Source organism: Felis catus, chromosome A1 (assembly GCF_018350175.1).
Source record: "Felis catus isolate Fca126 chromosome A1, F.catus_Fca126_mat1.0, whole genome shotgun sequence".
NCBI lineage: Eukaryota > Metazoa > Chordata > Mammalia > Carnivora > Felidae > Felis > Felis catus.
The window spans coordinates 53512354-53538537 of record NC_058368.1 but is presented as its reverse complement, the minus strand read 5'-3'; the positions used below and the strand labels follow the sequence as shown (position 1 = coordinate 53538537).

The 26184-nt window shown below is 40.7% G+C and overlaps 2 long non-coding RNA genes across 3 annotated transcripts in view; one reads left to right on the top strand and one right to left on the bottom strand.

Moving 5' to 3' along the window:
* The window catches only part of LOC109498754, a 376552-nt gene extending 376229 nt beyond the window's left edge, over positions 1-323 (bottom strand). The window contains exon 1 of one of the 2 annotated variants that reach the window (XR_006595902.1): positions 22-323. This is a non-coding gene — a long non-coding RNA (uncharacterized LOC109498754). The remainder of the gene's footprint in view (positions 1-21) is intronic. The other variant, XR_002155647.3, reaches the window with a different exon arrangement.
* LOC109498753 lies at positions 324-25108 on the top strand. The gene is made up of 3 exons (XR_002155644.3): positions 324-472; positions 11863-11898; positions 24609-25108. It is a non-coding gene; the product is annotated as an uncharacterized LOC109498753 (long non-coding RNA).
* The last annotated feature ends 1076 nt before the right edge of the window (positions 25109-26184 follow it).

Genomic DNA, 26184 nt, shown 5'->3' with positions numbered 1-26184 from the left:
TTTTAAAATAAGCCTACTTACGAGGCTTGTCTTCAGCAGCCGTAAGACCAGACCGTTTATAGAGGCCTTAACGGGGTTCAGCCACGTATACCATCTAGACGGTCTAAACAACACGTTGTGCCCTCAAGGCTGTGCCCTCTAAAAGCGACCCCGCCGTGGAACTGGTGGGCGGAAGGTACATTCCACGGAGAGCGGAAGGGTGGGGAACTTCTGATTACCAATCCAGCTCTGGGTCAACCAGCGGTCACGTCCTCTGGATGACCTCCTCCTCCAACACTGCCGCCCCCGGGCCTGCGCTTCCACTCTTACACGCCCCTCCCACCCCGGAAGTGTGTCCTGAGCGGTCCGCAGGGGGCGTTCTTGGCACGGGGGTGCCTCCTTTGGTAGCTAACTGGCTGTGCTGGAGGCAGACGCCACAGTAACAATTGAGTATCTGCGAGAGAAAACACAGATTAAGACCATGATTCACAAAGTGAGTACTAATTTTGTCCATTAAGAGCCTCATGATCTGAACTCTGATTTATTAAGTCCCCTAGGCTGGGAATTGGATCCCTCAGGACATTTACTTGTGTCCTCATGTGATTTAATAAAGATGATACATTAGTATGTAGGAACACAAAATATTCTGTTTGGATAATGGCATAGGTTCCCCCTTGCCAGACATAATGTAATACTGTCCAAGTCCACCTTATTTTGGAGGACAGTTTTTCTCATTAGGAACGTTTCAGTGTTCAGGGCCACCAGGGTTGTTCAGTCCGTTAAGCATGGGACTCTTGGTTTCTGCTCAGGTCATAATCTCAGGGTTAGTGGGTTGACAGTGTGGAGCCTGCTTGCAATTTTCTCTCCCTCTCTCTTTGCCCCTCCCCTGCTCAGTCTTTCTCTCTCTCAAAATAAATAAATAAATGAAACATTTAAAAAATAATAATAAATTAAAACACGAATCGTTTTATTTAAAATGTTTAATTTATGTATGAGCAATAACATTCAGAAGGTCCCAATTGTACTATGGAGATACTTTTTTGTAGAACACAATGATTAAAAATGTTCATGCACACACCACTTAAGATGATTACCCTATGTAAGTGTCCTATAATTTGGAAAACTGTGCTCTGTAAATGAGAAGATTAAAGGCACCTGCTCAGCCTCTGCAAGCTGGCCTGCAGCTACAGCCCAGAGATGCCACCACCTGGAATCTTAACTCTGTCACCCATTGTCCCACGAGGAAATGATCCAGCAGGAATCTCCCCTCTCCCCTCTCCCCTCTCCTGGGGAGCTATTCTGTCTCCCTCGTCTCCCACTAGGACTGCATCATCGGCCCCTGCTTGAGTCTCTAGGCTCTTCTCCCATTACACACTACCCTTGACTTTGTGCTCACCACACAAAATTCCTTGAGTTTTGACATTTATTGTTTTCTCTCCCCTTCTTACCATTGCTCGGGATCTTTTCTCCGTAATTCTTTTTCTCTACCTCCTCTCTTCACTTGAAAGAAAGAAAGAGAAAGAAAGAAAAAGGAAGGGAGGGAGGAAGGAAGGAAGGAAGGGAAAGGAAGGAAGGAAAACAGGGGAGCCTGGGTGGCTCAGTTGGTTGAGCGTATGACTTCAGCTCAGGTCATGAGCTTGCCGCTCTTGGGTTCAAGCCCCACATCAGGCTTTGTGCCGACTTTGAGCTCAGAGCAGGCTTTGAGCTCAGAGCCTGGAGCGTGCTTTGGACTCTGTGTCTCCCTCTCACTCTACCTCTCCCCCATTTGCACTCCATCTCTCTCTCAAAAAGAAATAAACATTCGAAAAAAATTTTTAATTAAAAAAGTTAAATAAAAAAGCAAAACAACAACTTATGGACCTAACAGAAGAAAAGATTTACTTCTCTTTATGATCTCCAATTTTAAATGGACACAGCATGTGGACAAGGTGTGTAATTTCGCTCAGTTTTACCACAATGCCTCATTCCCAGCCACCGCTTTTATAAAACTCTATTATAAATTTATTTATATTATTTCCATTCTTTACTCTTGCATCAAAATGCCTTGTAGATTTATAAAACTGGCCATAATGCTCTCAAGCCCAAAAGCTCAGATCCAAGTAAACTGTGAAAGAAATGTGTCAAAAATGTCTTTTTCCACAATATAAAGTCACTTTCAGTAGACATAACTTCTATCTTTATATGTAACACAAATCAAATATTTAAACCATATCTTGCTACCAAAGTTCTAACTTAAGAGATAGAAGACAATATAAATATTTAGAAAGCTTATTATACTTAATATAATGATCTTTTGGTTATCAATTAATAATTATAGAATTACTATATCTAATATAAAGCCTTTAATTTCTCCAAATTATTTAGCCAATGTAATCTCTCCTAGAAAACTTCAAATGGATGAGTCTTGTCAACCATGTTCTCATTCAAGACAATATTAGACAAAAAAAAAAAAAGTTAAAATCTAAATTCAAAGATGATTTTTAAAATAATGTGGCAATGTTTATAGGAAAGATACTCCTTTATAAAAACCTAAGCCTCAAGTATCTTATTAAATTCCTTCTTAAGTTTTATTTTTCCTAAGTCACAAAGAAGAACAGGAAATTTATTTTTTTTAATTTTAATGTTTGTTTCTTTTTGAGAGAGAGAGAGAGAGAGACATAGCATAAGCACGGGAGGGGCAGATAGAGAGAGAGGGAGACAGAATCCGAAGCAGGCTCCAGGCTCTGAGCTATCAGCACAGAGCCCGACACGGGGCTCGAACTTACAAACTGTGAGATCGTGACCTGAGCTGAAGTTGGACGCTTAACTAATTGAGCCACGCAGGCGTCCCAAGAAGAACAGGAAATTTAGTCTACCACTTCAGTTTACAAATCTAACAGAATGCCAGCAACCCTGTATTACAAGAGTAAGACCCCAGAATTTAGAGGGTCTTTCATCTCATAGACCCTAGATTCCACTGTGTCCTGGATGGTAGTTGTTGAAATAAGGCACATCTCAAATACTGGTTTTTCAGAACACACCTATAAAAATACTATTTTTTATTTTGTTCATAGTTATTCTTGAAAACTGCGAAGATAGTAGTTTCTTAGGAAATAACATATTTTATGCTTTAAGTTTCTCAATCTAATGGCATCTTATATTGTTTGGTTTTTCTTACATCATTTGTTCATCTTTTGCTTGTCTCCCATCATTTCATCTCCACTGTCACCCTGTGAGGCGGCAGGGTTGTGTGGCAAGTGCTCTCTTTCCCCTTGTTCACTTCTGTCTGAGAGAGTGTTACCTCAGTCTGCATTTGGGGAGGCGGTACGCTTCAAGGAAGCTGGCTGTTCCTCCATCTTGTTAGCCTCGGCCATCATAATTATATTGCTCTTGCCAGTGAACGGGTTAGGAATGGCAAAAAGATGTGAGGGAAGGCTCTGAGGGGCTTCTGGAGAGGTTTTAAAACACACCTGGGGGGAGCCTCTCTCTTTTCCTGCCTCTGAATGTTGTAGTCACAGAGGAAGAAAGGGAGCCCATGAGAGACTATTGGGCCCAAGCCCCATGTGTTAATGGGAGTGAATGGGAGGGAGTAAAAAGGGAAAATGCTTATGACCAGTGGACAATATACATAAAATAAATATATATAAAACATACATGAAAGTGTACAATAATAACAGGCTGACATAGGTCCTTAATGACTCAACCCAAACTACAGAACAATAATACACCTTAACAAAAGAGAAACTAGTGCCAAGAAAATCAAGAGATGAACTACAACCACATGTATTGTTATGGATGAATCTCAGCATTGATAAAACATCTGCAGAAGAATCCACCTAGGACCGTTGCATTTATATAATGTTCAAAACTGTGCAAAACTAAAAAACATCTCTTGGTTATAAAGTTGTAGAAAAGTTGGGGCCCCTGGGTGACTCAGTCAGTTAAGCGTCCGACTTCGGCTCAGGTCATGATCTCATGGTTCATGGGTTCAAGCCTCAGGTCGGGCTCTGTGCTGACAGGTCGGAGCCTGGAGCCTGCTTCAGATTCTGTGTCTCCCTCTCTCTCTGCCCCTCTGCCACAAATTCTATGTCTCTGTCTCTGTCTCTCTCTCTCTCTCTCTCTCAAAAAATGAATAAAAGTTTAAAGTTACAGAAAAGCTATAAAGAAAAGCAAGAGGATGACAAATACAAAGTTCAGGAGAATTTCCTTGTGGTACAGGTAGAAGGCTAGGGTCCAGGAGTATCCACTAGGCCTTGAAGAGCCCTAGGATTATCCTATTCACAGGCCTGGTGGCAGGAGACAGGTGTTCACGTGTTCTAGTTACTATTGTTCTTTATGCATTGCAGGTTATAAATATCCCTGCATAGTATTCAATATGTAAATTCTAAAAAAAAAAAAAAACTATTTGCAAAATAAAGAGAATATTGTCAAGTGGCCAGTTAGGAACTTGCAAATACTGCAATATTTTTATTTAGAGAACAGAGTTCCTTTGACTCTCTGAGAAGGGTAAGGCCTCCTACTTTCATCTGAGGTTGCGTGATCAGATCCTGGGTCAAGGCAACTCACAGTTAAGTGGGCTGTCAGTGCGAGGTTTCATGTTTGTCTGTATAGAAGTCAGATTGTGTTTACTCTTGTGGCTGCAAGTGTCAGAGGCTAAAATTCCTTCTACCTTCATTGTTTTTTGTCTCCCCTGTTGTCTGTGGGTTTCCCTAGACACTCCTTCTTACATAGGATCTGAGGCAGACAGTCCCTTCTGTTGCAATCCCTAGTTATTATACAGAGGCACAGGCCATGTGGTAGTAACAGGTGGGGAGAGGGGAAGTATTCTATTAGTCCTGTGACCAGGTCTCAACCTTTTAGTGAGCCCGTGCCCCTGGGATGTGATCTTCAAACATGCTCCTCAACTTCAGATGAAACAGGAAGGCTAGAGGGGGCAGTAGTTGGGTGTTTTCTTCTCCCACATGGAAGGCTAGAGGGAGGTATAGTTGGGTGTTTCCCTGCCCCTAAGTCAGGGAGCCTCTGATAAATAATGTCTCCAGCAGGCAGGATTTTGTTCAAAAGAACAGAATGCTCTGGGCAGATTTCAAAGAGACCTTACCCCATCCTGCCACCAGACGCACCAGATTTTTCTCTGATTTTCACCTTGAGAACTTGGTGGGGCACTGGGAGGTAAATCTAACAAAAGCATGGCAGACTCCTAAAACTGAGCCTCCTAGAGATTTTAACTCTCTAGCTCATCTGCACTAAGCCTCCAGAAATTCATCAGTGTAAGTTTTTCTACCCTGGGACTGCCTTCTGCTCCCATTAAACTGTAATTCTCTGTGTTCACCTATCTCTTCAATACTTGAGGCAATGTCTGGCCTTGTGACCTGCATCCTCTGAGAAATCTAAGTGCAGGTCTTGATTTTCAGTTTGTTCAGCTTTTTCTTGTTATAAGGACAAGAGGGACACGCAAGCCCTTTACATGTCTGATGGGAAATGGGCAGCTCACAGTTCACTCTGCGGACTTTTAAATTTTATAAGTAAAACTGTGAGTAAGACATTCATAATTTCTTCCCTTCGACCTAAAGAGTACACTTACAGGTCTCCAAGGGAAAAGGGAAGGGAGGCAAAATGAAAAGTCATGGTGTTGGCCGGGATGAGAGGTTTCCTCCAGTGGGCAGACTCCCTGGGACAGAGCAGGACTCCAAAGAGCAGACCTGTGCAAAAGGGTGTGTGGGCCACTTAGGGCTCTCTAAAATTCGGTGTGAATTATTTTAAATAACATTTACAGAATCAACAGGAATAAGCCAGAAAAGAGTACTCCGGAATCTTAATTTCACTTTCAAGCAGCCCTAATATTTTCTCATCAGGAAGCACATATAAATATTCTCTAGAACAGGTTTCAAATGCTGTCAAGAACAGTTTCGCTGAAACAGAAAGACACGTTTTTGGAAATCCTCTTATCAAACAATGTAGGCAAAAAGCATTTTGAGAGACAGATTTTCCTGAATGATAAAAGCATCCAACCCACTATGAGAAGCTTAACAATTATAATACTAGATGCCCAGTGACCTAGCTTCAAAATGTATACAAACCAAAAATTGACAGAATTACAGCAGCCAAGTCACAATGGGAGCCCCCAGGCTGTTAACATTTTTGAGAGAAATACAGCACCATTTATCGGACAATGGACAAACAGCTCATTCGAATTAGTTTCACAACGTTAACATGAGATCACACTATATTTGTTTCCATAACACCATACCTTGTGAAGCTGAGTTGTCAGCGATTGCTGTGATAAAAAATAAGCAAGCATGACTTGGAAACATCAATTTAGAACAGGAAACAAGGGTGGTGGTGTCTAATCTGATTCCAAGGTTTGAGAAGTTCTGTAGTACCCAACAGGTGCATACATGCCATTGGTAAGTAATTGTGATGATCTAAGAATAAATTAGATGAACACAGAAAATTATTTTTCTCTTTAAAAAAAAGACTCCAGGAACAAGGGCTAAGTTTTACAGGGTTGCCTCAACAACCTTTGTGAGCTGATTTCAGGAAGAACACTTGTTAATGTGAGATGTGTATTCAGTCAGGAAAATAGAGGCCAGCATCCCAAGCAAGACCTGATTTCACCCAGGTCATTGGAGTAGGGCCTTGTTGCCTAAATTGTTTCTAGTCAATTTATAAGTAAGTAGGATTTTAGACTCCTTTGTTTTTAAGGACTAGAAACCAATCTAGTTAAGCAAAACTGATGGAAAGATGTTTTTAGAAAAGCTGATGAAATTCAAGGATTGATGAAAAACAAGCTTTCAGGATCCACATAGGGCTGCTCTGGGAACCTCACCACATGAGTTTCCAGTGTCTCAGTTACCAAAAACTCCTAGTCTCTGTTTTTAAGTTCTGAATTTCTGGAACAGAATCTGATTGGCCCGGCCTAGGTCAGTTGTATACCTTTGGACAAATTAGCTGTGTCCATGGGACTGCAGAAACACCATAGCTGGGGGACGCGTGGGTGACTTAGTCACTGAGCTTCCAACTCTTGATTTCAGCTCAGGTCATGATCTCACGGTTTCGTGGGTTCGAGCCCCAGGATAGGCTCCGTGCTGACAGGGTAGAGCCTGATTGGGATTCTCCCTGTCCCTCTGCCCCTTCTCTGCTCGTGCTCTATCTCAAAATTAATAAATAAACTTAAAAAAAAAAAAAAGAACCATGATAGCTGGAAGAGCACCTCCATGTTCAAAGCAGAAAGCTCTTCTCAAAGAACCAGATACAGATTCAGGTTAATAGTGAAAAGGCAAAGTTCTAACCTATTGACTCCCCTGAATCAAAGTCCTCATTTAAACTTAGTTTAAATGTTACAATATTTTTTTTTCCACAAAGGAAACTACTGTAACAGCGCTTACATTTATGTCATAAGAACACTGTGGAAACTGAGCAAGATCCCCTTCCAAATTCATTACATTTTGATGGAATGAATTTATAAAATGAAAATCTCTCTCCAAGGGTTGATATTTAACCTTTTACATGTGATTTTTTTTTTTAATTTTTTTTCAACGTTTTTTATTTTATTTTTGGGACAGAGAGAGACAGAGCATGAACGGGGGAGGGGCAGAGAGAGAGGGAGACACAGAATCGGAAACAGGCTCCAGGCTCCGAGCCATCAGCCCAGAGCCTGACGCGGGGCTCGAACCCACGGACCGCGAGATCGTGACCTGGCTGAAGTCGGACGCTTAACCGACTGCGCCACCCAGGCGCCCCTACGTGTGATTATTTTAAGATGCTTAATTTTATTTGGATATGTCAGGTTCTGATATAAATTTTTGATGAGGTCTTTGTACTAATAACTATGTAGAGACATTGAATCTCATAGCCTGCGAGTTCAGATAGGCAAAAACATATCTATTTTTCTATAACTAAACTTATTTTCTTTCTCGAGCCCTCGCTTCACTGATGCCATAAAATTAATGCTAGTCCGGCAGAATTTCCTTGGCCAATTCACAATGCCCTTCCCATCCCCTTTCTATTTCTCCAACATTGCATCAAAGATACAGAAAGATCTACAACATCCAGGCATAGGCAGCAGGTGTGCCTCGGGGCCCAGCTGTCATCTGCTCATCCTGGCATTTCCTGCTGGTCCTCATTCTCACTGGTCTCTAATGTGGGACATCTATAGTCCCTAGTCCCATGGCCATAGTCCCACCTGGCCCGCCGTCTAAACTCCTTGGCAGGTCTTCTGAATCACTCATGTCCTAACTGTGGGGTTCCATATGTTCAACAGCCCTCTCTGCCTGTTTCTGTGTCCATCTTAGGGAGAGGGTAAGGCTTTCGATGCTCTCCTTTGCCACTTTGCCTAGACATCATGACCCACGCTGTAATATAGGAGAAATCTGGAACCTTGCCTGCCACCCAGTTCCCACCAAGGAAACAAGAGTTGCAGTGCACTCCTGCATGGAGTCCTTCATTCCCTCCTTTCATCCCCTAATCGTGGCTTTCCTTGCTTACTCTCTTCTTCCCCTAGAGAGATATAGCTTTGTCTAGTCTTGGTAGGTGGGCTACCTGGATCTGTGTAATAGCCCTCTCTACCTTGTTTTTGTGGCATAATATTTTGTATACTTCAGTTCTCCAGAGTTCTGAGTTTTGACACTGATTTTCCTACAACTCAAAAAACTTTTCCTTTCCAACTGCTATTCCTGCAATGAATGTGTTATTTGAGAACATGAAACCTAACATTCACTTTTTTTTAGTCGAGCCCCTTACTTATTAGTCCTCGCCTTGCTGTTCTAATAACCATACACCGAGAAATGTTAATATTAACCTTCCCTGCTGCCTGAGGGGCACATGGTAGGGGTCACAGGGGAGACCAAAAAAAAAATTGCATAGATTAATACTGTAGGCTACTATCTCATTGCACTAAAATATTTTGCAATCATTTTTGATATTCATTTCAAAATAAGTATGACATTTAAAATGTAAGATATTTTCCTTTAACTTCTGATGAATAAGTGAAATAGAACACTTATTTTATTTTTTTTAACTTTTTTTTCAACATTTATTTTTTAAGAGAGAGAAAGACAAAGCATGAGCAGGGGAGGGGCAGAGAGAGAGGGAGACCCAGAATCCAAAGCAGGCTCCAGGCTCTGAGCTGTCAGCACAGACCCTGATGCAGGGCTCAAACTCACAAACCTCGAGATCATGACCTGAGCCAAAGTCAGACGCTCAACCTACTGAGCCACCCAGGCACCCCTGAAATAGAACATTTATTAATGAAGTATCAATGAACAATGAACCTATTCATGAAAACCCTAATCCACTTTTATTTTTAGTTTAATTTTTACATATATTGAGGGACCTTTGTTAAAGATAATGACATAAGGGGCTCATGGGTGGCTCGGTTGGTTAAGCGTCCAACTTCGGCTCAGGTCATGATCTCGCATTTCATGAGTTCAAGCCCCATATCAGGCTCTGTGCTGACAGTTCAGAGGCTGGAGCCCGCTTAGGATTCTGTGTCTCTCCCTCTCTCTGCCCCTCCCCTGCTTGTGCTGTCTCTCTGTCTGTCAAAAAATGAATAAATATTTTTAAAAAATTTAAAGATAATGACATGAAATTAAGACATTTCTTAGGGGCACCTGGGTGGCTCAGTTAGTTAAGCATCCAACTCGATTTTGGCTCAGGTCATGATCCCAGGGTCATGGGATCAAGCGCTAACAGCATGGAACCTACTTGGGATTCTCTCTCTCTCCCTCTGTCTCTCTGCCCCTCCCTCACTGGTGCTCCCACTCTCTCTCAAAATAAATAAACTTTAAGACATTTCTTAAATATATTACCAGTGGAATAAGTATACCCAGTGAAAACACAAAGTCCAAATTTGACCTGGCCAATCTGCCCTGCCTGTATGGATATAGGTCAGAACAGCAAGGATACTGTGGGCATCAACCATGGCCTTGGCTCTTTCCACTGAAGGAGCATTTACAGTTTGCGTTGGGAGCTGGACATTCTGATTTGTGTGGGACCTGCCCCACCCAGGCTGCCTGCAGCCAGCATCTCAATTCAGCACCTCAGTGAAGTGTAATCAGTCCCTCCACATGGTATCTTTGCCATTCTGACCTATATCTAGATTCCCTTATTCTGGTTTCCGGAGCCAGGTGACCTAAGTCAGCCCAGCATTTTAGTCCCTCGTTATAGAAGATCCTGAGGGGAAAGAAAAACGTCTACAATTTGTCAACTCGTCTCTGCTTGTGGCACTGCCACATTTTAGGGTGTATTTCACTTTTGTTCTAACTGCCATCCCCAGGCCTCTCTTACTCATTTCTTCTCACATTCTGACTGTCAAATAAGACGTTTTGTTGGAAACATAACACAGAAGGCAGCACAGAAATATTACTCAACCAACCCTGACACTCGACCATTAAGAGTCCCTGGAGCTGACCAAAGAGTGAATCAGAGTGTTCAGCCTTTCGGCCACTATTGAAAACACTAATGTCATATTGCATGCAGTTTATAGGCCATGATTTACCGTTGCTGGACAGTGACTGTATTCATTATTTTACTTTTATATTATTCAGTAATATATTACTATTATGTGATCATTACTTTATGTATTATTATATGTAAGGGTGTCATGAACATCTTTATATAAAGTATTTTTTCTTTGCTGAATACTTTCTATATGATAAGTTCCCACAAATGAGATTATTACAACTATCACAAACAGTAATTATGATAATTGTATAAAAAATAGATTTTAGGGTAAAACATTGTTAAGGAAAAAAGAGAACACAATTTGTTTGAAAAATAGTAACAACTGCATGGGGTCAAAATCAGGAAAAAAATGAGCCAAAATGAAAATTTTGTCAAGATAATGAGATTAGAAATGATTTCTGGGTGTGTAGGTGGCTCAGTCGGTTAAGCGTCTGACTCTTGATTTCGGCTCAGGTCATGATCTCACAATTGTGACATTGAGCCCCGCCACCCCGCCGTCAGGCTTGACCCTGGGTGTGGAGCCTCCTTGAGATTCTTTCTCTCCCTCTCCCTCTCTCTCTCTCTCAAAAAAAAAAAAAAAAAAAGGAAGTGATTTCTTTTTTCTTTCAAAACTTGACAATGTTTAAATTTTGTTGAAATTTTTTTGTTTTATTTCTTTCTTTTGAGAGTGTGTGCATGTGCACACACACAAGTGGGGAGGGGCAGAAAGAGACAGAATCCCAAGCAGGCTCCGAACTCTCAATGCAGAGCCAAATGGGGGGGGGGGGTAGGGGGTGCTCCACCTCGCAAACCATGAGATCATGACCTGAGCCGCTATCAAGAGTTGGCTGCTTAACTGACTGAGACACCCAGGAGCCCCTGGAATTTTTTTGAAAAGACCACTGACATCTTCTGATTATAGGGGCACATGAGTTCTCCATTGAAAAAGTATTAATTCTTATTCTTTAAAGAATATGTGAAAAAAGAATGGCTTTTCTTTAGAGCATTATAGTCCTTCGATGACATAATCAAATTTGTACTGGTTGCATGATCTACTGGCATTTCAGTGTTTGAAAAGCAGCTGACAAACAGTAACAGCACAGAGTCTCAAAGTACCCTGTTTTAATTGTACTGCTCTTACAAACATGCACATTTGAGGGGGTGTGATTATGGCTGATCTACTAATTCAACATAACTGAATAATTTTTTCGGAATTTATTCCTCATTCAAATTCTAAATTTAATTCACATTTTGTATGTACATTCCAGAGGAAAGACAGAATACACAACAAGAAGGGAATAATACTGAGAGTTAAGTGGCTTTGCTTTGTTTGAACAGTAAATCAAATCTTTTCTCTATTTGTAAAATTAGCTTACAAGATAGCTAATAGCACTAATGCATTCTAGTTGCTTACTTTAAATCAAAATATAACAGATCTCAACCCTTTCTTCCTTTTGTTTCCAGGTATCATTGTATGTCACTTTATCCTTCAACAATTAGGTAGGTTCTAGCATTTACTAAGAAGCGTTTGTTTTATGTCTAAAAACTTCCACATAGGCTAAAACAGATACCATTTTTATTCATTTATTTATTTTTTAAATTTAAATTTCAGGTAGTTCATTTTTTTCTAAATCAAAGTGCCTAACACATTTCACCCTTTTCTAAAACCCTTTTTTTCTTTTCCAGCTTTAGCGAGACATAATTGACAAATACTGTCATACTAGCTTTAGCTGTACAACATGATTTCACATCATTTCACTCTGAAATAATAGTGCAAAAATGCTGTAAACTACCACTGTAAATGTTGGCTTTTTGTTTTCCTTTGGCCGCTAAGTGTACTCTCTGTGGTGTGTGTGTGATTCCTGCCTTGGTAAGTAAGGTTAAGCGGGGGAAATACAAGGAAAGGGAAATTATAAGAAAAAAGGCATAGACGTTCCCTATCAACTTGTGTTTGCCAATCCGGAAGGGAGGTTTGCAAATAGGGCCCTCATTAAAAGTTTATATGGTAAATTCAGGAAGGCTGAACCTGAGGAGAGCAAGACTAAAGGTTTTATAGAGAGCATTCTGGGTGGGCATCAGCAGCGGGCAGAAACCAAAGTTTACATAAACCATTTCTCTGATACTCATCTAGCCCCTCAAAAAGCATTCAGTTATTACTTACCCTTAAGTCAACACGTCTGATCTTTCTCTTCCCCTTCTTCTCAGACATTAAAAGAAGGCAAACTTGGTTACACAATTAAACAGCTCATTCATCCCTCATACCCCCATTATAGATATGTGAGAGCTAAGCGTGCCAGACCTGGGGGATGGGAGTGGTACAAAATAAATTATTTAAAGAATTGGCAGTATTTTTCTTCACTTAAGAATGATATCTTTTTCGCTTTTTGAAAAATGTTCAAAATTCATCCAGAAATCTGTGGACTGATCAGCAATGACAATATACAGGAGCAATGGAAATTCTTAAGATTTTTTAAAGCATTTTTAACTTTTACTGACATGGGCAACTAAATAGGCCATCTACTTACTTAGAAAAATATAAAATACCTCTCCAGTAAAAGCAAAACCATACTCCTCCCTCCAAGAATCTTACTAGCTTTATTTTCCAGATATTTCCAGAAAAATTCCCTAGTGTATAGATCCCATCGTACATCTTGATGCTTTGATCTTGTAACTCAAGATCCTCATGGTTCTCTGGATAATCTTGTTCCTTCCATTCTATTCTCCTTTCAAACTCTCCTCCCAAGGGCTCTATCTTTCATATATGCAGCACAGCATAAGCTCAGGGCCTAAACTCAGTTAAAAGTCTTTATCTGCTTCTACCTGTTAGCATTCTTGAAATATGTTGAAATAAACAACTGAGGACTGAAATTATTTGGATTTCTCTCCAGTCTAAGTTGTAAGGTTAGGGCGCCTGGGTGGCTCAGTGGATTGGGCATCCGACTTCAGTTCTGGTCATGATCTCACAGTCTGTGGGTTCAAGCCCCACGTCAGGCTCTGTGCTGACAGCTCAGGGCCTGGAGCCTGCTTCCGATTCTGTGTCTCCCTCTCTCTCTGCCCCTCCCCTGCTCATGCTCTGTCTCACTCTGTCTCAAAAATAAATAAAAACATTAAAAAAAATTTTAAGTTACTTGTCAGATTAAATACTTTAGGGACACCTGGGTGGCTCAGTGGGTTAAGCAACTGACTCCAGCTTAGGTCATGATCTCATGGTTGGCGAGTTCAAGCCCTGCATGGGCTCTCTGCTGTCAGCACTGAGCCTACTTCAGATCCAGTCTCCCTCTCTTTCTGCCCTTCCCCTGCTATCTCTCTCTCTCTCAAAATAAATAAACATTTCTTAAAAAAAGATTAAATACTTTAACAGTCACATGAGCATTTCTTGGCCTTTCTTTCCTTGTTTAGATTTTAGTAACTGTACCATTGAAACCCTTTTTGTGATGCATGATTTTCTAATGAAACCTGGACATTTCATATTGTGTTATGAGACTCTGGATCTTCTTGAAACCTGTTTTAGCTGGCTTTCTCTGGCAGGAAAGGTGTTCCAGCTCCCCACATGGTGACACTGGGGTGGTCCTATTACCACTGGAAGACCAAAGTCCTGACTCCCGGTGGAGGGTGGAATGCCTCGTAACCACCTGGTGAGCGTTGAAGTCTGGACGCCACGCTTTGTTGGTCAAGGTTGGAGGAGACACAATTTGTTTCTGTGGTGTTGGTTGCTGTAGAGTAGCTGTTGTCCAAAAGTTTTCTGTCCTGTTAGGTTGCCCCTTCTCTGGTCCTGTGGGTAGAGAGACCACGGTTTTGCTGGGCACTTTTTGTGTCTGTGGCCTTTGGTGTTTCCAGTTGCTGGCTTCTTTGGCTCCATGTCTGGGATATACAAGGCAAAGGAAAGCTCAAGGAATTCACCCCAGTGTTGTTTTTGAATCCGAAGGTCCCTAGCTGGTCTGCCTTCCTCTCTCCACCTTTTTTGGTAGATCTGTTTTATATAATGTTCAAGGTTTTTAGTTATACTCAGTGGGTGGAATAGAAAAGCATGTCCGCTCCATCTTTCTAGAAGCAGAGGTCCTCAGAAAAAATCCTTTAACAATCTTATTTTGCCTAGAACAAAATCTGGAAAACTGTACCATTTTGACAGGAAGACAACTTTCACTCAAACTCCATTAAGTTTAAGCCCAAATCAGTTCTGACCTAAGATGAAATTTCATCCTAGGTTGGGGGATCCTCCACCTTGATCATATTTCTAGAGGTACGCAGTATACTAAAGATGCAATAATTGCCTTCTCATTTCTATGCAAGAATCCGCCCCTGCCACGGCTTCAGATGAAAGCAGCTGTGACCCTGTCCTTCCCTCCTGCTGGGTGACGCTGTGGGTGAGTACCACAGACTGACAGAATCCAGGGCGCCTGGGAGAGAGGCACATGAAATTCCATCTCCAGAGAGTTTGAGGTTGGGACACAGAGAGACTTCATAAGCTAACTTCTGTTAAGTTCAAGGTCAGGTCAAGTAAAGGGCTGAGGCAGGCACTTGGAGATGACTGTTATGAGTTAGGCACAAGAAGGAAAAACTGAAGAAATCAGTCTGTAGGAAGAAAAAAATAATAACAAAGCAGACACACAAGGAGAAGAGACAAGAAACCATGGGGTTCCAGAGAAGACTTGTGTGAATGTGTTTCTGACTTGGCCCCTGCTCACTGTCCAGTGACCAGTTTCAAGTCTTTTTGCATATAAGCCACATTTCATGCCCTTAGGTTTCCTGAGTCCCAATATCCCTACATCCCTCTAATAACTTTCTCACGTAGATTTCTGAGCTTTGCAACAGGAGTGTCTTCTTGTGGAGTTTGGATGAGCACGGACCTCTGGTCCTGCTGCTGCAGCTCTCCGTATGGACCATGACAGGAAACATCTACCATGGCTGCTAGAGTCACTGCACAGCCTGAATTATTGGCACAACATACGTTCCCTTCCTATGTAGTTGCCTTCTTGTCTATGGCCACGCAACCCTAATGCCCTCGTTCTCATCTACATATTTACCTTCTTTCCTTCCACTCTCCCTCCTAGCTTTCCTTCTGTGTTCTTTGCCCACTTTCTCTTCTGTTCTTCAACATAATTATTGAAATTTGAGAAATATGACACAGTTTGGGAATACAAAGGACATACAACTGGCCAAGAGTTGCCAAAAGAAGTTGCCATCAAAGACGACAAGTTAAAACCAGAAATGACCATATCATGTGGTTAAAAAAAAAAAAAAGAAACAAACAAACAAACAAAAACAAAAAGAAAACACAGCATCTTATAAAAGAAGGTCCAACAGCTATGGAAGCTCAAAGGAGATAGATACCAACTCAAATTTCCTTTTGCTAAGTCACGTTACTGCTCACACCAAGGACTGTTAGGGCATGTCTGGCATAAACAACAGACTGAAAACGGGCACTGTGTAATTTACTGACTACTGGGATTCCTAAATCCAGATGACGGTGCAGAAATCATACAACCAGGAAAATGGTTAAATTATTGGAGGAGACAATAGCTTATTTTTAAGAGGATAATTCTAATGTTTTCTGAGCTTTCTGTATACAATCCCAGTGACGTCTGTTCAATCTTACAAAAAGCAAAACCCTCTTTTTAGCACTGAATATTCCATTGTCTGATACTACAGTTTATTTATTCATTCACCTACTGAAGTACATTTTCATTACTTCCAAGTTTTAGCAATTATGAATAAAGCTTCTAGAAACATCCATGCACTGGTTTTTGTGTGTTCATAAGTTTCCAACTCCTTTAGGTAAATACCAAGGAGTGCAACTGCTGGATCCTGGAGTATGTTTAGCTTTGTGAGAAACTGCCAAACTGTCTTCCAAAGTGACTGTGTCACTTTGCATAATAACCAGCAATGAATGAGAATTTCTGTTGGTCTGCATCCTCTCCAGAATTTGGTGTTGTCCGTGTTCCAGATTTTGGCCATGTTAATAGGTTTGTAGTGGTGTTTCATAGTTATTTTCATTTGAATTTCCCTGATAACATGGGATGTGGAATACCTTTTCATATGCTTAGCTGCTATCTACGTGTATCTTCTTTGGTGAGATGTCAAGGTCTTTCGCCCTTTATTAATTTATGTATTTTTAAGCAGGCTCCACACCCGACATGAGATCAAGAGTCACACACTCTACCAACCAAGCCAGCCAAGGGCCCTCTTTGGCACATTTTTTAATCAGGTTGTTTGTTTTCTTATTGTTGGATTTTAAGAGTTGTTTGTATATTTTGGATCATAGTCCTTTATCAGATGTCTCTTGCAAATATTGTATTCCACTCTGTGACTTGTCTTCTCATTCTCTTCACACTGTCTTTCACAGAGATTGAGTTTTTGGTTTTCGTGAAGTCCAGCTTATCAATTATTTCATTCATGGATTGTGCCTTTAGTGTTGCATCTGAAGAGTCATCACCATACCCAAGGCCATCTAGGTTTTCTCCTGTATTATTTTCCAAGATTTTTATAGATTTGCATTTTCCACGTAGGTCTGTCATCTATTTTGAGTTCATTTTTGTGAAAGGTGTAAGGTCTGTGTCTAGATTCATCTTTTGCATGTGGATGGCCAGTTGTTCCAGCACCATGTGTCCAAAAGACTACTTTTGCTTCATGGTATGGCCAGTGCTCCTTTGTAAGAGATCAGTTGACAGTATTTATTTAGGTCTATTTCTGGGCTATTTTGTTCCATTGATCTATTTGTCCCTTCTCTCACCAAGAAAAGACAATACTTTCTTGATTTCTGTAGCTTTGTAGTAAGTGATGAAGTCAGGTCAGGTCAGTTCTTCAACTTTGTTCTTCAATAATGTGTTGGCTATTCTGGCTCTTTTGCCTCTCCATATAAACTTTAGAATCAGGTGCTTGATATCCACCAAATAACTTGCTGGGATTTTGATTGGGATTGCATTAAATCTATAGGTCAAACTGGGAAGAATTGACATCTTGACAATACTGAGTCTTTCTATCCATGAATATAGACTATCTCTCCATTTACTTCTTTAATTTTATTTATCACTTCTATAATTTTCTTCATATAGATCTTATACATATTTTGTTAGATTTATACCTAAGTATTTCATTTTGGGGGGGTGCTAATGTAAGTGGTACTATGTTTTTAATTTCAAATTCCACCTGTTCATTGCTGATATAAAGGAAAGCAACTGATTTTTTTTTTTTTAATATTAACCTTGTATCCTTTAACCTTGCTATAATTGCCTGTTGGTTCCAGGAATTTGTCTATTCATCTCAAATGTGAAGAACGACAGTTTTATTTCTTCTTTCCCAATCTGTATAGCTTTAATTTCCTTTCCTTGCATTATTACATTAGCATGGACTTTCTGTACAATTTTGAAAAGTGGTGGTGAAATGGGAAATTCTTGTTTTGTACCTGATCTTAGTGGGAAAATTTGGAGTTTCTCACCATTAAGGATGATGTTAGCGCTAGGGTTTTGGAGACAGTCTTGATCAAGTTGAGGAAGTTCCCCTCTATTCCTAGTTTACTGAATGCTTTTATCATGAATAGATGATGAATTTTGTCTGATGTTTTTTCTGCATCTATTGATATATTTATGTGATTTTTCATTTTTAGTTTGTTGATGTAATGAATTACATTGATTTTTAAATGTTGAACCAACCTTGCCTATCTGGTGATAAATCTTACTTTTTATGCACTGTCAGATTTGATTTATTAATCCGGATTTGTAATGAGGATTTTTGTGTCTATGGTCATGGGAACAACTGGTCTAGTTTACTTTTCTTGTAATGGCTTTGGTTTTGGTATTAGGGTATTGCCAGCCCCATAGAATGAGTTAGGAAGCATTCCTTCTGCTTCTGTCTTCTGAAAGAAATTGTAGAAAATTGGTATAATTTCTTAAATGTTTGGTAGAACTCACCAGTGAACCCACCTGGCTTGGTGCTTTGTATTTTAGAAGGTTATTAATTACTGATTTGATTTATTTAATAGAGATAGGCCTATTCAGATCATCTGTTTCTTCTTGGTGAATTTTGGCAAATTGTGTTTTCCAAGGAGTTGGTCCATTTCATCTAGGTTATTAAATTTGGGGGTATAGAGCTATTACTCATATTCCTTTATTATCCTTTGGGGTTTGTAATGATGATGTCCCTTTTTCATTTCTGATATTTCATTTCTAATTTGTGTCCTCTTTTTTTTTAGCCTGGCTTTATATAGGTTTATTAATTTTCTTTATCTTTTCAAAGACCTAGCTTTTGGTTTCCTTGACTCTGTCTATTGAAATTCTGTTTTCAATATCACTGATTTCTGCTCTAATTCTTTCTTCTGCTTACTTTGGATTTAATTCACTCTTTTTCTAGTTTCATAAGGTAGAAACTTGAATTATTGATTTTAGCTTTCTTCTTTTCTAATGTATGCACTGTTATAAAGTTCCCTCTATGCACTGCTTTCACCACCAATTTTGCTAAGTTGTCTTTTTTTTTTTTTTTTTTTTTAAGTTTATTTATCTTGAGAGAGACAGAGACAGCACGAGCTGGGGAGGGGCAGAGAGGGAAAGAGGGAGAATCCCAAGCAAGCTCCACACTGCCAGCTGTGGAGCCCAATGCATGACTCAAACTCATGAACCATGAGTTCGTGACCCAAGCTGAAATAAAGTCAGTCACTTAACAAACTGAGCCACCCAGGCACCCCAATAAGTTATGTTTTCATTTTCATTTAGTTCTAAATATTTTTAAATTTCTCTTGAGATTTCTTATTTGACCCATGTGTTATTTAGAAGTGTGTTGTTTAAAATCTTCACAAATTTGGGGATTTTCCAGTTATCTTTCTGTTATTGATACTTAATTCCATTGTGATTTGAGAGCAGACATAGTGTCATTTCTATTCTTTTAAATTTATTAAGCTCTACCTTGTGGCCAAGAACGTAGTCTACTTTGGTGAATGAATAATGTGTCTTGTTAGATGAAGTAGTCTGTAGATATCAATTATATCCAGTTCATTGATGGTGATGAGTTCAGCATATCCTTACTGATTTTGTCTGTTGGATCTGTCCAAAAATCCTCCTCTGAAAGATTTCAAATTTAAGAATTCAGATAGTCTTGCATCTGACTCATGTATATTGAAGATGGCTAATGAGACATCTAGTCAACAGCAGTCTAATGGGATGTGTATTGTGAGTTTCTGACAGTCCCAGTAAAGCACTTCTCTTTCCCACGTGGGTTATATATATGTAAGCAATACAACAAAAGAGTGGAACATGGAGAATTAAAATACTAACTTTATTGCTGATAAAACTAGATTGGAGGGTATAGTTTAGTTAAATGAATTCCAGAATTAGGCAGATGTACCCTACCCAGGTCATGTGAGACTTCCCTGAGCAGGAGCAGAACAGAGCTTGCCCTGAAGAACAGAGCACAACTGCAACCCCTGTGAGCTGCTAGCTCCCCAGAGGAAGAAGAGAAGCTGAGCAGAACATGCCTAGGTGTTTACATTTCCAATTTATCCATCAAATAAATTACTCCCCAGGGGAAGACCTAATAAAAAGGGAGGTCAGAAGTTATACTAATTACATTTCATCCACAAGGAAGAAACATCAAAAGTGGCGGAGGAACATCCCCCCATCTTCCAACAGTACATTAAATCTTAAAAACAAACAAACAAACACCTCTAGTTCACAAATTGTAAAATATTAGCATTATTAGAAACATTTCCCTAGAATTTGAGGTCCCAGAGATTTGCCAAATGTAGACAAATGGCTGAAGTTAATACACAGGATGGGGCTCACATTACAAGTAATTTCTCATTCAGCATTTTTAATATTTGGCCTTTACTCTTGACTTCAGACAATGGCAAACTAGGTTTATGTTAGCAAAAAAATGGTAATTGAAGGAAAAGGCAGAAAAGGGAGAAAAGGCAGGAAGTAAGGGAAGTAGAAACAAAAGAGGGGAAGGACAACCGCTGTTAACAAGCAGGTATAAACAGTGCCAGACTTCTTTCTCTACATCTCCTCTGCACTGTGCTACACAGAGTTGAGAGGGAAATCAATTTCAGAATCTGGAACGTTAACAAGCAAGAGGTATGTATTTCTATAGGGCTTCATTACATATTCTTTCTTTAACTCTTTGAGAAAATAGGTTTTTTTCTGGGGAATAGTTTGGAGTGAGAAAATATGGATTTCCAGCTAACATGGAGGGGGAAGGCAAAGCAAAGCTCCAAACTGTACATGATCATTGCAAATACACTATTAGGGAAGTGTCTGCACAGACTTCCCTGGTGGGGACAGCCAATGAGTCTCAGAGTCATATCTCCTGTACTGGTCAGAGGGCAGAACTCAAGGCAGGTGAGAGTGGAGATGGTGTTTTGGGGGGCCTATTGGGGCAGCAGGGTCTCTATCTAGAAAGCTACTTGGCTCCAAAGGATCAGACTTAATTTCATTTCTGAAAATACAAACCAAAATCATAATTTGGGAGCTAGATCACTGTAAAAAGAGATTGCCTAATTCACCTGAGCCATTCTCATTGGTTGTTTTACCAAGCAATAATTTAAAAATGGCACCTGCTTCCCCTAGCAAAGTTTTGTTGACAGGAAGTGTGGATAGCAATGAATGGTCTCTGCGATAGGGGCTGAATTATGGCTACTGATATTTTCACTAAGCCTATCTGTTAGCAGTTGTTGGGAAGTTAGTCGCTCCATGGGACTCCCAGTTAGAGGAAAAAAAAGAGAATGAAAGGGTGAGCAAAGCAGATGTAAACCCGCTGCTTACACTGCCACTGTATTGAGTTGACTGACAATCAATAAACCAAGTGCAAGGAGACTGGATGGTCAGTGATCCCGTGGGCAGGCTCATGTTGGTGGCTTCTGATGACCTTGAGCTGCTCTTCTGGGAAAATGGGTGGCTTTGGGGAAATGGATGGTTACACCTATATCAGTCTGAATTGTTCTTAAATATCTGTAACAAAAACCTGAGTGACAATACCTAAGCAATTATTTTTCTTTGAGCAGAAAGTTGGAAGGTAGGCAGGTCCAGGGCTCATGCAGTGCCCCGTGATGTCAGCAAAATCAAGGCTCCTCCTTTCTTACTGCTGTCATACTTAAGTCTATCAACTGTTGCTTCAATGGCACAATAGTTGCTTCAGCTCAAGATGTCACACTTGAGCTCAAGAAAGGAAAAATTGGGAAAAAGAGAATGAGGGGTTGCCAACGTCTGTTGGTTTAGCCAGAGAATAGTGACTGCCACATCCTGGAACACAATTTTGGTCCTGAAACAAGGGGAATTAGTTTGAAACCCAGAATCATTTCGGTCTTCCCTAAACCTACCCAGCCTGGGTATTTTGTCGACTCCGACCCCTTTCCTCCTTATAATAACCTAGTTCCAGAGAACTTCTCACCAAAAATAGACCTATCAAAAGATCACAAAGCAGGACATCTAAATGCTGCAGATATCAGATCCTGGAATAGCCCAGCTCCCAAAGGCCCTGAAGTCACATGTCATGCCTCATCTAGAGACTAAAGAACCAAGAAAATAAACCTTGGTTTCTCAGGAGAAACAAAGTACACTTGCAGGAATAAACAGTAATCTCCCCCTGAGAGTGGTCTCCTGGGATACAGAGAAAAAGGCACATTGTCTCAGACATTGTACCTCGGATCAGCTCACCTTCATATGAAACCAGTTCTGCTGACATCATAGAAAGACAGGGCCATCCTAGTTAAAAAAAAAAAAAAAAAAAAAAAAAGTATGTGGAAAAAGTCTGTAGGATTCTGTAATAGTTAACAGCGATTGCTTCTGGAAAGGGAGAGAACATTGGAAGGTATGTGAAAAGGAGAGATCACAGTTTATTCTAATACGTCTTGTACCAGTGTAATTAGAGAAGAGGGTGCCTGTACCATCATTAACTTCTGAGGCCAGTAGTAGCTGCAGTGGCAAAGCGAGTGGTTCACAGGGTCATGTGGAGAACCTCAGGCTTGGTTTTGCAAGCGCTTCCTCTGTGCCGGGCACATCGGAGGCTAGGAAGCTACAGCAGGCATGAGCCCAGCCTCCAGAAGGAGATGAGGCATGAATGCAAATGACTGCCACACAGCAGAAAGCAGATTGATAATAACGGGGCTCAGATGAAGTGTCCTGAGGATTGGAAGAATGCTTATTTCCTTCTGAGGAGGACCAAGGAAGGCAGAGCATCGTGGAAGACATGGCAAACTATGAAATGTTTGTAATACACGTAAACATACTTGCACATCTGTTTTCTCTAGATCTAGTTCCAGTGTCACCTCCGTAGTGAGGGGAGCCCTGGTTCTCCCAGAGGTCAGTTGTTCAGATCCATGATTTCTGTCCCTACCTCATATTAGCACATTTTTCTGTTTATAAATCTTCCTCCACTGGACCCTGAGTTAAAGGGCAGAAAGTATTTCCCGTATCCTGATGCACACACAGCTTGGCACTAGCAGCCATCCCATCCAGCCATTTTCTGAGCTGTGCTGGGTGTCGGGGAGGCAGGCAAAGTTGAATAAGATTTAGTATCTGCAACTGAGGATAAAAACACGAAAGTCAGTAATGATAATGCGGTGTCCTAAGTGCCTTGATAGAAATAATACACATGGCTATGAAAACCAAGAGGACCAGAATCAGAGTGAGGTGGTGAGAGAATGGCCTTCCCAAAAGCTCTTTTTAAAGAAGGTGGAAAAATGAGTAGGGTATATGGATTTCAGGTGAAGGCAACAGCACCAGCCCTTCAGCATTCAAAAATATTTAGTTGACCCCAATTATGATCAGGGTAGAGTCTAGGGAGGGGACTTAACTCCCATCTAAGTATTTCCCTTCCAACGTAATAGACATTTTTGAAAATAAATTGAAGATTAAGAAACCATAATTATAAGAGAAAGCTGGTGAGTCCCAGAATTCCTAGAATCAGAAACAACCTGCCCACAAACTATCTTCCGATCGCTTCTCAACCAGGATTTTAGCACACGGGTCCCCTGAGTTAAAGCAATATGTCACCAATTACAGGTTTCCCCCGCTATCCAAAAGTAGAGCATTCCTTTGAAATCTTTTGTAAGCCAAAATGTATAAAGCAGCAATTACCACAGATTTATATGAAAGCAATTACCATTAAATTTATTACCATTAATTTTTGAGTATTCCTGGATCCAAAAAATCATCTCTCTCAGGCTTTTCTGGTACCTTAGGAGACATGCTGCTAACAAATGCACAAAACCAACCATGATAAGTCACAGATGCTCACACACACAGTTCAGAGCTCTGGCAGCCTGATGCTGAGATACTAGGAGCCGGTCATGGGAAGCAGCTTGATGGGGCCACTCTGGCCACCTGGGGTGCGCGCTGCTCCTTTAACAGCTTGCTGCAAAACAAATGCTGAATGCTATTTTTGCTTTTCACCTTTCTTCATTAAAGCTAAAATCTTCGGATTTCTTTCAGTTAGCAAAAACGAGAACATAGGTTTTCACAGAAGTGAAGTGGCATACTGCAGACTTTCAAAAAGCAGGGGATACTTATAAAAATAACATCACTACAAAAAAAAAAAGTAACCTCATTCCAATTCAACAGCAAAGCTTGGAGGGACTGGTTTGGGGGCCTCTACGCTTTGGCCTGGAGAGATCTGTGTGAGCTTCTTCTCTCCCCACCAGCTAGAGTGCTTTATTGCTCATCAAACAGGCAACTTCCTTCCCCTTGGCATGATTGTGTCCTTTAAAGTCAATTGTCACCTAAGAAATTTTGCTTTGATTCCACTTGCTGCAAAGAAGATACAAGGAACAAACATTAGATCAACAGGATATTATAATCACCCTTTTTGGCAGGTGCAATGCCCACATCAGGCAAGGGTCGGGCTTGTTTCAAATCCTTGAGGCATCTGCTGACACTAACAGGCAGTCTTGGTCAGGAAACACTGAGCAAAGACGTAATATTGCCCACCTTGTTCTTTTGCTTAAACCTCCCCTAATCTTCAGGTACATGTTGTGCCCCTTAACAAACGGGTGAGGAAACTGAGGCTTTGGTTAAGCAAATTGCCTCAGCTTACACGAAGTTGATATTTGAGCTCAGGTTTTGTTAACCTGGCTCCCAAACCCAGTCTTTGTTACATAAAGCTGCTTCTCTTAATAATCCATAGGCTCCTCGAGGATAGAGAAGGGAAGGTGCTAGTGGAAAAGTAGTTACGTTTTTTGAGGCAAAATCAACTGTCTGAAAATTAATCCAATTCTGCTCACTTGACAGGATTATGGAGAAGACAACTGCCTTCTCAGCACAAACAGTTCTATTCTGCCACAACGCTCCCACACTGCCCTGTTGATACAGCCCTGCAGAGCCTCGCTGTGTGTATAAAGGCACGGAAACCAGAAGGGCTCTCATTCAGAGAGGTCATAAAGCAAGAACTCAAGAAATGCTCGTTAACTCTTTAAGATCTGTTTTATGTGCCTTTTCCCTTTCCCCGCAAGAAGTCTTCCATTGATCCTAACATTGTTAACTAATCACCCGTGTACTAGGAGCTGGCTAGAGAGAGCACACAATGGTGAAAAAGGAATCAGCAGTACTATCAGACCCAAATCCCGGAACTTCAAACTATGGGAAGGAAATGTGCTGTCCACTGGACAGGTATATTGCACTGGACCCTCTGGAAGTTGAAGCTGGAATGTTAATTTACCCAAACTTCCAGGTGATTATAATGCACCATACACAGCTCTAAAGAGAGGTCCTAAGAATCATTCAATCAAGAATTCACCCCTGGAGATCCCACTCGATTAGGGAAATGTTAAGACTCGTTTATCTTTTAAAAGTTCTTACCTCTCAATGTACTGATGTTCTTTTCCATAATCTGCTGGCCATTTTAAAAACTGGATTTAGGAAGTGATATTTCCCATTTATGCCATCACCAATGCTTGGTAGCAATTAAAGAGTCTTTAGGTCTTATCTCTGAATACGATGAAAATTAAAATTGTAGAGCCCTTGGGGCGCCTGGGTGGCGCAGTCGGTTAAGCGTCCGACTTCAGCCAGGTCACAATCTCGCGGTCCGTGAGTTCGAGCCCCGCGTCGGGCTCTAGGCTGATGGCTCGGAGCCTGGAGCCTGTTTCCGATTCTGTGTCTCCCTCTCTCTCTGCCCCTCCCCCGTTCATGCTCTGTCTCTCTCTGTCCCAAAAATAAATTAAAAAAAAAAAAAAAAAATGTAGAGCCCAAATCCCATACATAGATTTCATAGCCAAACCAAATCACCAAGCAGGAATTCAGATGGCTGATAAAGTAAGTTTGATGGGAAAGGAATGATAAATGTATTTCCACACAGGGGATTTATGTACAAGAACTGTTCTTGAATCTCTGAGTAGTTCATACTTTCCAACAAGGTTATCCGCTACTTTTCATATGCTGAGGGCAGAGGCTCTTCCAAATTTCTTTGGAGCTTTGAGTAAACTTATGTTTCTTGACTTTGCTATGCTTCTGACAAAGCTGAAAGAGGAAAGTATGCTGTAAGGATAGCCTATACCCCTTCTTGTGTCACTGAAGGTAAAATGTTGATTTTAAGTAAAACAAACACACAAGGAGTGGGAAAGTAATGAGGTGACTCATTTTGCAAGTGTGAGAGATAGGAAAGCCACCTGTAAGTTTCTGTAAACCAGGAGTGTATGACGTTCGCTTGCCATAACCTCAACTGCTAAAACAGTAATACTCTAACTACTGAATTTTTTTTACGGTTTTCATGAAAATCAAGTGGGTTTTTAAAAGCTGGTAGCTCAATCTCTCAAAACCAAAATCAAAGAATGAAAGCTAAGCTGAAAACTTCAAGAAAGAAAAGTTAACG